Source organism: Strigops habroptila, chromosome 1 (assembly GCF_004027225.2).
Source record: "Strigops habroptila isolate Jane chromosome 1, bStrHab1.2.pri, whole genome shotgun sequence".
In the NCBI taxonomy this organism is placed as follows: domain Eukaryota; kingdom Metazoa; phylum Chordata; class Aves; order Psittaciformes; family Psittacidae; genus Strigops; species Strigops habroptila.
The window spans coordinates 96088862-96102009 of NC_044277.2; positions in this window are offsets into that span (position 1 = coordinate 96088862).

Here is a 13148-nt window from a genome sequence, read left to right on the forward strand (position 1 = left end):
GGGTTGGACAGGGCTTTGGGCAACCTGGTCTAGTGTGAGGTGTCCCTGCCTGTGGCAGGGAATTGGAACTAGATGATCTTAAGGTCCTTTCCAACCCAAACCATTCTATGATTCTACGAATTTTTCTGGGGAGAAAGCTGAACTCTCTCCAAATAAACACTATATTTCTTCATCTAAATTGTTGCAGTCCGTATAATGAAAGAGCCACAAAAATGCATACTTCACTTATTTTCTTTGCCTCAGCAACATAATGGATTTGAAGAGCTGACATGCAGACTGGTATGCCTGTTTCTAGCAGTGCTAGCTTTGCTTGGTAGATTCCACATGGTTATCCCAGCCTATGGAGTGTGTGCCTCCTTAAAGAAATAGCGGAAAATGAATATTCAAAAGCAAAACAGTAAGCAGTGATAGGCTGACACACCATCTACTCATTAAGACACATGAGAGTCAAATTGTTCATCACTGCTGCTGACTCATGTCATGTGGTCTCTGCCATTGGGCAGGACTTCAAACACGGTGAAAGAAACTTGGTAAGAAACCCAGGGTGTGAAAGTGGATAATGGAGCTCAAAGCAGGCACATACACACAGTTATGCTGGGCTGCAATGTGCTGCACCAAGCACACATGTGCTACCACATACATGGGCAAACCCTGGAGATCTGCTTGGGCTTTCTCACCTTTGCAGCCCTGCTCCCCTCCTGGCAGCAGTCACTCTAGCTGTCGAGCAGGACTCCACAGCTTCCCAGCAAGGAGATATTGAGCCCCAAACATCTGAAACTGAGAGCAACACCACCGTATGCTTCTTGTAGTATATAGGCTTACAGGAGCCCTTTTCATCTACCATCAAAAAGCAATGAGTTTTGCACAGAAGAGAGGTAAGACTGCCCAGGACACAGTATTCTTACAGAAGATTTTGGGGTAGAAGCAAGGAAGAACTATGTCCTGCAGAAAATGCATAGGCTGGATGTGCATTTCCAGCACAGGCTGGAAAATGCTCCAGGCTGGATGCAATTGTTCACCTCATCTCTTACTCAGATTTCAACCCAGCCTGAGAACTACGACTACACTGAAGGTCCCCTTTCCCAGGTGGGAATGGGGTCCTGCTCCTTGCTGGCAGGAGACTCTCACCTCTGTGGAAGAAGGGAAGCAAGGAGGGGCAGGCTGTGGGGCTGCCACAGAGCTACTGCATCCTGCTAACACTACCTTGCTGCAAAACTGAAATCTAAATTTGGCAGTTTAGTTGTTTCAAAGACTCTTAGTCAAAGGACATGATTCCAGCAGCTGATAAGGAGCAAAACTATGCATATTTGGTCAATGGAAACTCAGTTCAAGTATTTTTCTTCTTGCCACCTATGAGAGAGCAGGCTCGGACAAATTCTATGCACTCACCAGAGCTGAAGGCCAACAGAAGACAGCCAGGTGCTCTCTGTGCTTCACTCTGATTTGGATGCCTGAACTTTAACTTCTTTATTGGTACCTCTGACTGCTTTGTTTAAGATCTTGACATTTTGTGCAATTCTATTTCTGTCACAGCAGCAGCAGTTAGTGGGAGTCAACACTTGCTGTTAGAACAGAAGTGAATGCTTATCACTTGGTCAGTCCAGACTCAGGCTGCCATTTACCCTTTGCTGTATGACTCCTGGTAATTGTTTCCATCTTGTGGAAAATCTTTAAAAAAGAATAATCTTTAACAAACATTATTCTGAGTGCATCCCTTATCAAATTCTTACTTTTTTATTTATGTTGATAGGCTGTTTGCTGGCAGATTCATAAGACACTTGTGGTAAATAAACATTGCAATTTGCAAGCACAAGTGGTCAGACTTGCTTCTACTTTTCCCCATAGGTTTTGCCTTTCAGTTTTGTGAAGTATGCCATTCTTTTGGCTTTTTCATCTTTCTGGGGAAATTTCCAGTAGGTTTAAGAGTGGGATGGGATGCTGCAATCCCAGTGAAGTGAGGCAAGATGAGCAGAGGCAGAATGGAACTGGTCTGTAAAACCACACTGGTATAACACTGTTGTATTCATTTCTGATCTCTGGGTCCTAGCGTTTTTGATATCTGAATATGAGCCATCTCCTGGATGATTCTTAGCTGTAACAAAGTTTGGTTTGGTAGTGCCCAAATATCATTGTTTCACACTTCTTCTACATAACTGTTTTTTTCTCCCTTTAATTTTTGAGGCTACATTCCCACCTTACCTTGTCTTTACAGATGATTGGCTTTGACAGTATTTATTTTTCTTTTCTCTCCTCAGCAGGTCAACAATTTCAAGGGAAGCCACACATTATGGAAGAGGTGATGATATATGGCTGTATACTAGAAGAGAAAAAGGAGAATTCACTTCAAACCACTGCTTTCATTTACTGGCCAATGCAGCCTGTTTAAAAACTGACAAAGTTCTCTGAGTAACTGCAGCTCAAAGACAGTTCATGTTGGGATAGCATGGGTTATCTTGTCCATGCTTATGGTTATTTAGATTCATATCTTATGCAATTTTCTGGAGAATTTTTTAATACTTCCATTAAACAAAAAAATGGAAGAAATGTCACAAAAATGTGAGATTGTTGTGAAGTTTGGTTTAATACAGCTGAACAGATTCAATTGGATTCAATGTCAGCAAAGGAGGAGCAGCATGGTGATGATTACAAAATGTGTATTTCTTCAAAGCGCATTGCCTAGGGGTGGTTGTGAGCAGCCTAGTTCTGATCACGTTTTTAATACCAGGAATGTGTTTTGAGCTGCTAATATGAAAGCCCTCCAGACACGTAATTTGTTCAGCCTCCTCACAGATCTCTGGAGTTCTCGTTCTACCTGGCTGCCTAGGAAATTTGTGAAAGAGCTATGTTTCATATGTAGACGGCAGACACTGGATCTGTTTCAAAGCTGAATTCAGCTATCAAAGACCTATTTGCAAACAGGTACCGAAGCTGCTAGTCCCAAAGAGGCTGGTACAGTTGCCTGAACAACCATCAGTGAGATAATTAGTGTCGGAGAAGTACATGTTCACGATGTCTGGGCGAAAGGACTGTTTTTCCTGATTCCCCATCAGAAGAGATATCAGAAGAGTATCCTAGATGAGAAAAAGCCTAGATGAGTACAAGACATATTCTAAACAGGAGGGTTTGAGTTCCACCAGGAATATGACAACTGACCCAAAGGTGCTTGTCTCATTCCATCAGTCAAGTCAGTGCTTAATTTCTTGTGCTTAAAACATGGAGAGAGGTAGCATTTCCTCACCAAGTAGGTTCCAGAAGGTTTGAAGAGAGAATCACACAGTGGACTGGATAGTTGCCGAGTTCACACCTGCAGTCCCAAGGGCCTTGGTAAAGGCTGTAACTGTCCTGCTTTTTGTGACCTTACATGAAAGTATGGTTATTGAAGCAAAATGAGTGCTGTATGCGAGGCACTTGCATATCTGGAGTGAAATCCATTATGATGACGTTGGCATCATTGTGGTGAACAGGCACACTTTAAACTTGACTCGATATGGATGTTACTCCAAGCTTAACGTAATGCAAGGTCAGATGCAGAAGAGTTTGAGACCATTGCAGCCAAGCTGGACATCTGATACCTATATAAATGTGAAGAAAGGAGTAGAAACACTAATGCAAGTAAAAGGATCCAATAATTTTGGGAATAGATGGATTAATAAACAATGCTTTCTTATGGACAACATTTTACCATTGGGTTTCAGTGTCTAATAAGGTAAAAGCATGTCTCACAGCTTTCTCCACACCTGGGGCGTGCAGAATACCTTGCTCTTGGATTTTCTAGTGCCTACAAAACTCCAGCTTTACTTGGCTTTTACTTTCCTTTCAGTTTACTTGCATTGTACTTTCTGCAGTGGAAGTCCTACCAGCCCTCTTGCCTCTGATGGGCTTCCTAAAGATTTACTGTTAAATAAAAAGGGAGATATTGCTTAGAGCTAAAAGGGGCTGGAAAACAAAAAAAGTCTGGTCGTCAACAAAAGCTAGAAATGTGCTGTGCACAATAATTCTAGACATGGTTGTAAAAGACATGGTTGCATATAATACAGGGTTCATATAGAATCACAGAATCATAGAATCATAGAATAAACCAGGTTGAAAAGGCCTTTCAGATCATCGAGCCCAACCGTTGCCCCAGGATTATCAAGCCCACCAATAAACCATGTCACTAAGTGCAGACTGATCTCCCCTCATGGCTGCCCCTCATGATCTCCAGTCACAGCCACCCCTCATCTGCCCCCTCACAGTGGCCCACACTGTATAGCTGCCACCCCTACCCCTCATGGCCACCGCTCATCTCCCCTCAAGATCTCCCCTCACGGCCACCACTCATGGCACGTGGCTGCCCCTGCTCTCACCTCATGACCTCCCCTCCCAACTGCCCCACCACGTCCCTCATGATCTTCGCTCACAGCCGCCCCTGCTCTCCCCTCACGATCTCCCCTCACCACTCATAGCCGCCCCTCTTGTCTCCTCATGATTTACCCTCGTGGCTGCCTCTGCTCTCCCCTCATGATCTACTCTCACGGCCACTCCTTCTGTCCCCTCATGATCTTCCCTTATCCCTCATGGCTGCCTCTCCTGTCCCCTCATGATTTCCCCTCATGGCTGCTCCTCCTGTCCCTTCACAATCTCCTCTCACCTCTCATGGCTGCCCCTGCTCTCCCCTTATGATCTTCCCTCATGGCCGCCCCTGCTCTCCCCTCACCCTTCCTGTTCTCCCCTCACCCCTCATACCCACCCCTGCTGTCTCCTCATGATTTCTCCTCATGGCCACCCTTCCTGTCCCCTCACAATCTCCCCTCATCACTCATGGCTGCCCCTTCTCTCTCCTCATGATCTTCCCTCATGGCCGCCCCTGTTCTCCCCTCATGATCTCCCCTCACTCTTCACAGCCACCTCTCTTGTGCCCTCACGATCTCCTCTAACGTTCATGGCTGCCCCTGCTCTCCCCTCACCCCTCACGATCTTCTCTCACCCCTCATTGCCACCCCTCCTTTCCCCTCATGATTTCCCCTCATGGCCACCTCTCCTGTCCCCTCATGATCTTCCCTCATGGCCATCATTGCTCTGCCCTCATGATGTCCTCTCATCTCTCATGGCCACCCAACCTGTCCCCTCACGATCTTCCCTCACCCCTCATGGCTGCCCCGCCTGACCCCTCACGATCTTCCCTCACCCCTCATGGCTGCCCCTTCTCTCCCCTCACCTCTCATGATCTCCTCTCACCTAAATCAGACTCTTCATCTTTCTTCTTTTTAAGTACTACTTCGAATTTAAGGAAACTGTATGCACCTAAATTATTCACAATTTGCTTTGACACACTGACAGAACCAACCCATTCTTTTTCCAACCCCAATATTTCTAGTCAAGATCAGCCACCAAAAAGTTATCTTCTTGCTGTACTGTCAATTCTCACACTGTGTGAGATGACAGTACTGTGTACCTCTCACACTCAACATAATCTCTCACAAAACATAAGGTAAACCTTTCTGTCTGCTTTAGGAATACATCAAGACAAGGCATCCAAAAGGTTCACAGAATCATAGAATACCAGGTTGGAAGAGTCCTCAAGTATCATCTGGTCCAACCTTTCTCAACAAACATGACCAAGACTAGATGTCTCAGCATCCTGTCAAGCTGAATCTTAAGAGTGTCCACTGCTGGGGAATCCACCACTTCCCTGGGGAGACAGTTCCAATGGCTGACTGTTCTCATTGTGAAACATTTGCTCTTGTGTCTAGTCAGAATCTTCCCAGGAGTAACTCGTGCCCATTACCTCTTCTCTTTTCCATGTGACTCCTTGTAAAAAGGGAGTCTCTATCTTCTTTGTAGCCACCCTTTAAACATAGCAACATGGTGATAAGGTCTCCCCTGAGCCACCTTTTCTCCAGGCTGAAAACCCCAGTTCTCTCAGGCTTTCCTCATACGGCAGGCTTCCCAGTCCTCTGATCATAGAATCACAGAATAGTTAGGGTTGGAAAGGACCTTAAGATCATCTAGTTCCAACCCCCCTGCCATGGGCAGGGACGCCTCTCACTAAACCATGTCACCCAAGGCTCTGTCCAACCTGGCCTTGAACACTGACAGGGATGGAGCATTCACAACTTCCTTGGGCAACCCATTCCAGTGCCTCACCACCCTCACTGTAAAGAACTTCCTCCTTATATCTAACCTAAACTTCCCCTGTTTAAGTTTGAACCCATTACCCCTTCTCCTATCACTACAGTCCCTAATGAAGAGTCCCTTCCCAGCATCCTTATGGGCCCCCTTCAGATACTGCAAGGCTGCTATGAGGTCTCCATGCAGCCTTCTCTTCTCCAGGCTGAACAGCCCCAGCTTTCTCAGCCTGTCTTCATACAGGAGGTGCTCCAGCCCCCTGATCATCCTGGTGGCCCTCCTCTGGACTTGCTCCAACAGCTCCATGTCCTTTTTATGTTGAGGACACCAGAACTGTACACAATACTCCAAATGGGGTCTCACAAGAGCAGAGTAGAGGGGCAGGATCACCTCCTTTGACCTGCTGGTCACACTTCTTTTGATGCAGCCCAGGATACGGTTGGCTTTCTGGGCTGTGAACAGACACTGACGGCTCATGTTCTGTTTCTCATCAACCAACACCCCCAAGTCCTTCTCCGCAGGGCTGCTCTGAATCTCTTTTCCGCCCAACCTGTAGCTCTCCCTGGGATTGCCCTGAACCAGGTGCAGGACCTTGCACTTGGCTTGGTTGAACTTCATAAGGTTGGCATCGGCCCGCCCCACAAGCACGTCAAGGTCCCTCTGGATGGCATCCCTTCCCTCCAGCGTATCAACCGAACCACACAGCTTGGTGTCATCAGCAAACTTGCTGAGGGCACACTCAATCCCACTGCCCTCGTTGCTGACAAAGATGTTGAACAAGATCGGCCCTGACACCGACCCCTGAGGAACACCACTCATTACTGGTCTCCAACTGGACATTGAGCTGTTGACCACAACTCTTTGCGTGTGGCCATCCAGCCAATTCTTTATCCACCGAGTGGTCCATCCATCAAGTTGATGTCTCTCCAATTTAGAGACAAGGATGCCATGTGGGACAGTGTCGCAGTCCTCTGATCATCTTTGTGGCCCTTCTCTGGACCCTTTGTTGGGGGTTGTATAATGGAATAATCTCTTTAACTTTCTAAATATTGTGACTTGGATTTATATGCCCACTTTGGGAGAGGGAGCAGCACCACAGCCATTTTTTTCACTTACCCAGCTGAAACAAATAATTTCCAAGAGCAAGTCTGCCAGTCATCAGTGGGGGGCACTGGCTAAGCTGTCTTAGAGGGACTGCTATGATTCCACAGTAAATGACCTTTATTTCTACTACACCCTAAGTACTGTGGCTATATAAATAAATACATATATGAATTACATTTATTCTAAGAATTTGCTAAACTTTACTTCTGAACGCAGAAAAATACTTAATATGTAATATGTACATAATATAGAAAGAAGCTATATGAAAGAAGCTGGTTTATAGCTTTCTCAGAATACTTGCTTGATGGAAACATCGTCTTTAGTGGAACATAGCAGAAAGGCTGAGTAGTTTAATGAGAATCTGCATATATAAATACTTTTTATCACACAGATTCTGTGTGACATCAAGCACTATAGGAAACTTATTTGCTGATAAAGCTTAAACAAGGAGAACACAGAGGTGAGAGAAATCCAGCTCTTTCTTTGAATATATGCTACAGTCTCATACAGTTAAAAATAATTTAGAAATGCTAAAGTTCTAGTAGATTTCATTAGCCTTATTAGCCCTACTGTGTGAACCGAACATATACTCCTACAGTTATCCATCTCCCTTTGATGTTGGTAGACATACACACATGTACTTCCAGAACAACCTAGGGAAAATTGGACCAAACTTGAAGGGATGTTTGACATTAAAAAGGCAATGATTTGCAACACCTGATACATTGTTATAACTGATTTTTAATTCCTCTTCTAAAAATAGGGAACATCTGAAAAATAAAATATCAGAACTGTACGTGCAAAGTTTTGGCAAAAGCAGTAGTGATTGTTTTTTCTAACATTTTCTTGTTTGCATTTCCAGACTTTGGAAATAATGTCTGAATTGTGTAGACTGAATTGTGTTTCCCAATGGAATTCTCAAAGTAAAAGTATTTGCACTACTGAGGAATTGATTTCCTGCTTACTGCACACATTTTATGACTTTTTTCTTTTTTTACCAGATATGTTTAATCTTTCTAGACATACTTTTTTCAAATTTGGCTTTCAGACTTCTAATGTAAATGAAACTGAAAATTCACTGATAATATTTGAAATTCAGAAACATCAGATTATATCTAAAACTAATTTGAGTGGGAATTTCTCCTTAAGTGTGGGAATTAGTGCCTTAAGTACTAATTAGTGGATGGAGTTGGAAAGATTCCTAATAGTTTTCTGGTTACCTTTACTCTCAGTTTGTCTGAATTATTAATTCTTTTCTACAATATGACCTAGATTTTTAAGATCCAGGTTTCTTTTAGCCAAATAAATCACATAGTTTAGCAGTAATTTTAAATCTATTTTCGTTGGTAAAAACAACTTGATAAATATGTATTTGTTTAGTAAAAAAAATGATCCTAGTTCAGCTATAATCAATAAGTAATTGTGATAATTTTTCTTCTGGAAATCTTTATGTTATGCTCATATTAAAAAAATATTCATATAGAATATGAAAAGGGTTAATTTCATTATATATCCAAACTAATACAAGTGATTTAGGGATAAATATCAAGGAAAAGTTAATTTGGCCTATCTATTGTATTCTGGCATATGACATGATCTATTGTTTTTGTTAATATTACCTAATGAAGACTGAAGCTAGAGATTGGCACATGTTTATATTACCGCTATTAATGTTTCTAATTTCAGCACAGAAATTACAACCCATTGTGTACTTTCCAAATGAGAGCTTGGGTTTTAAAGAGTTTTCAATAAAGTTTCATTCCAAGCTACCTGTCTCACAGCAGGGAGTGAAAACCGTAAGTTATGATTTAGAAGTTTTGTTACGGTAAATGAGAGAACAACCTCCCTGGAAAGAGCTTCTCTACCCATTTTTCATTTTACAATGGTACTCAGTTTTTTAACTCTGTCATCCTTTTAATTCCTCCAGCACTGACTTGGCAGTGCGCTTTAAGTTGTACAAACAACCAGACTTTTTGAATATGGTTACTTTTTGCATAACTTCTGCTTGCCTGGCATTGTGCTTTGCTTTTTCTTTGTGCTTTGTTTCTTGTCTCCCTTTTCTTCTAGAAGAGGAGCTCCTTCTTTCATGACAAAAACTTGTTTGAAATTCTACTGTATTCAATAAGAGGCTTTCTAGACTTCAGTGGAATTTGGAGCTGACCTAAGGGAACGGTCTGTGCCAGCTTGCATCAACAAACCCTGAGCATGGTAGACATCCTGCTGTTTTAACTGGACTCAGGTGAAAAGTACTTCAGCTCTTAATACACAATTTTGTTTGAACTAAAGAATTCAGGAGTTGCAAATGGAGGGTACTGTTATGTAGGAAGGATGGATTAGAGAAGGTCTCCTGCAAGGAGCAGAAGAATGGGGTGGCCGATAGAGACCGGTGCATGGCTCCTTTGGAAACTCTTCCCAAGTCTTCTGCTTCTTCAGAATCATGGCAACACTACAACAATCAATAAAACACTTTTTTTATTTTTCCTGACAAATTAAACACATGGACTATGCAAAGGGAGAAAAACTTGTCGTGCTTGTTGGGAAGAGATTTTATAAAGTAATTACATTAAACTTTTAGAATATACCAATGAAAATATTCATCAGGCAGTTTTGAAAATGATTACTGAGACTCGTATGTGCTGCAGCATCTGCTTCAAACGCAGAGAATTTTGCTATCATTACCATCAGCTTAATATAAGCTGATGTAGAAAATGTTCTGAAGAGTTGAAGAGAAAATCCCTGTAAACAGATAGAGCTCCTTCCGTCTCCCTGCACTTCCCCAGAAGAGCCATCTAGGTCAATAATGGTTTTGGATCTTTCTCCAGGACCTGGACAGCAGCTATAGAAACTAATTCTCTTGACTTTTCTAGACTCTGAGGAGTCCCTTCTGCCAACCCAACTGTTGGCTGTACACATGCAGGTATGTGCTCTTTGCTTCTGCTGCTCTGCCTGGAGAGAGCTAATGAGAACGCGCTGAAGCGGTGAATCTCGCCCACAGGAAGCAGAAGACAGGGCTAAGGCACTCACAAGTCATTGTGAGCTGCCAAAGCATTCTCCCTGTTGTCGTCACTTCCTCCAGACTTGAACTGCCCAGCAGTTTAAGCAAAAATATTACTTAATGTTATTCTTAGATGTTACTTCAAATGTTACTTAAAGAGCGTAACTAACTAACCAAGTATTTAACTCCCATACGACAGCAACATGTAATTAAAACACAGTCACCAAATTTTTTTAATGTCTTCCAGTTGGAGAAGTATTTGTCTTGAAATACCTTTCCAGCGCAACTGACTAATGACATTGGATTTAGTTGATCAAAGCTATTACTTTTATCTAAGAAAAACTAACTGATCTTTTTACTATTCTTTTCTTTGTGTGTTTCTGACTTTTCTTCCTTTCACTCTGTTGTCCTCAAACCCATTTATTTTTGTATTTTGAAATTGTTGATTTATGGGAAAAATTAATACATACATTGCTCATCCCTTTTAATCTTATTTATTTTTCTTCTTCTAAGTCCTCCTCTTACATTAATTTTGCATGCTGCTATCCTATTTATTTTTTACAAGGGAAGGAATTTGAAGTTTAGTCACAATTTCCCTTCGGAAAGTCTTAAGCATGTGCTGGAGGCTAATGGACCTACTTCTAATGTGTACAATTTAATGATGGTCCCACAGGTGAAAATGTAACCTCCTTTCCCAAGTGGATGAGCACTAACTCCACCTCATTTAAATAGGACCTGAGTTTGCTAAGCCTACTGCATGATCTGACAGCTGGAGATAAACAAACAACAGATTTACAAATAAAGTTATTACGTAGGTACATTTAATTGATGGACTTTGTAAAATAGCTTCCATTTTGACTCCTGTGATAGAAAACACTGGTTGAATTTCAAGAGACAACCAGACATGATCCTACTGAACTGGCTCTAGGTGGCCCTGCTTGAGTAGACAGCGTTGGACCAGATGGCCTCCAGAGAACCCTTCCCACCTCAACCATTCTGTGGTTCTGTGAAAATCAGAAGATATTCCACAGTTTTGCTGTAATGTTCAGCCATGAAAGACCCTTTCACAACTGTTTTGTTTTAATCTTTCGCTTCAGCTTGTTAACATATCCATTGATTGAAACACCCCTCAATTATTTGCCGATGCCTTGTTGCAACAGAAGTTTAACGTTGTTGATTATGTGGAAGCCATTGGACATTTCCATTTTGGCAGAGCCATATTTAATTATTTTACTTTATGAATTATCATACAGCAGCTTATAGCTTTATTTTAAATGCTACATTTTAACTAACTGGAGCATATCCCTCCTCCCACTGCATAATAACAATTTTTGATATTATAGAACCATAGAATCAACTAGGTTGAAAAAGACCTTTAAGATCATCAAGTCCAACCCCAGGACTGCCAAGCCCACCACTAAAACATGTCATTAATGGCCTCGTCTACATGGATTTTGAACACTTCCAGGAATGGTAATTCCACCACTTTCCTGGGCAGCCTGTTCCAGTACCTGACTACCCTTTCGGGGAAGACATTTCTCCTAAGATCCAATCTAAATCTATCGACTCTGAATAAGTTATCTTTCATAGGTGGCTGCCTTTTATTCCATTGGTTTTGAGTCTTTACTTACCTACACCCTTACTGCATATACAAGTAAGAGTGTATGCATATATTCTGCATATGCAGAAAGTACATGGCTAATGAATTTCTACCACATGAATTTTTAGTAATAGAAAGTTATCACCCCAAAAAACTTACAACTAATTATGTTTCAATGTACTTACAAGAGCGTTGACTACAAAGGTAAACAATTTTTGCGGCCGCTACTGTAAAAATAGAGTGTAATTTTCTGCCAGCGTGAATATTTTATTAGTATTACCTTTTGACAAGATACCAGTCAGTCTACTGATGTAGTCTTCACAGGCTTTGATGGGAGTTGGCCAACACATTGAGCTGCATATGAGCCATATGTAGACAAGCAGTGCAATCGTATGGCTACCAAGGCCAAAGGCAAAATGTCCCTTGGCTTCCATGTGATAAGCATTCACTCACATGGTGGACACTTAAAGAAACTCTTGTTGAAGTAATTAGTTTGCAAACACTTTGAAGATGGCCTAAGCTTAAGCCAGGATAACCTTGTGGGGAAGACGAAGACTAAAAGCTGTCCCAGGAAGATGGCAGATCCTGGTGCACTGGGGATGGGATCTGGCATGGCCCCACACACCTCTATTGCAGTGCACCTCCTGCCATGACCTGCCTCCTGCCTGCTCCAGCCACAGAAGCATACCCGGCATTTCAGCAGTTGAAAGCCATACATATTGCTGATGTGACCAGTTGTCCTGGTCCTTGTGGTGCGGCTGTTACCCACCAGCACAGGGGATCAATTCTGTTTCCATCTTGTATTCATTAGAAACCATCTGCTATCATGGTGTCCCTGCCCATGGCAGGGAGGTTGGAACTAGATGATCTTAGGGTCGTTTCCAACCCAAACCAGTCTATTGCTCTGTCATGGCAGAAGTAAGAACTGCATTTGCTGCTCAACATGGAGACACCTGGTAGGTACAGCTCAAGTGACTGACCTGCAGAGATGCACCTTCCATCACACCCCGGTGCCCTCCAGCGCCACGGGTGTGATACCACCATGCTCCCACACAACCTCATGGGATGAGATCCGGTGGGTCCCACCTGCCCAGGACCTGCACCGGAGGATCCCACAGATCCTCCTGGAGCCCCATCCCCACCATGGCCGCCAGGCCCGGCAATGGAGCACCAGCGTGGGGAGGTGTGAGCCACGTGTGCAGGTACCTGATGGGGCCTCCTCCAATGGGAAGCGCGGCTGCCAGGCCTCTCCTTGCCCTATTGGCTGGCTGAGGTGGGCGGGGCTTCCAGCCCCCAGCTGATGCAAATGAGCCTACACCTCCGACCAAATCAGGAATGCTC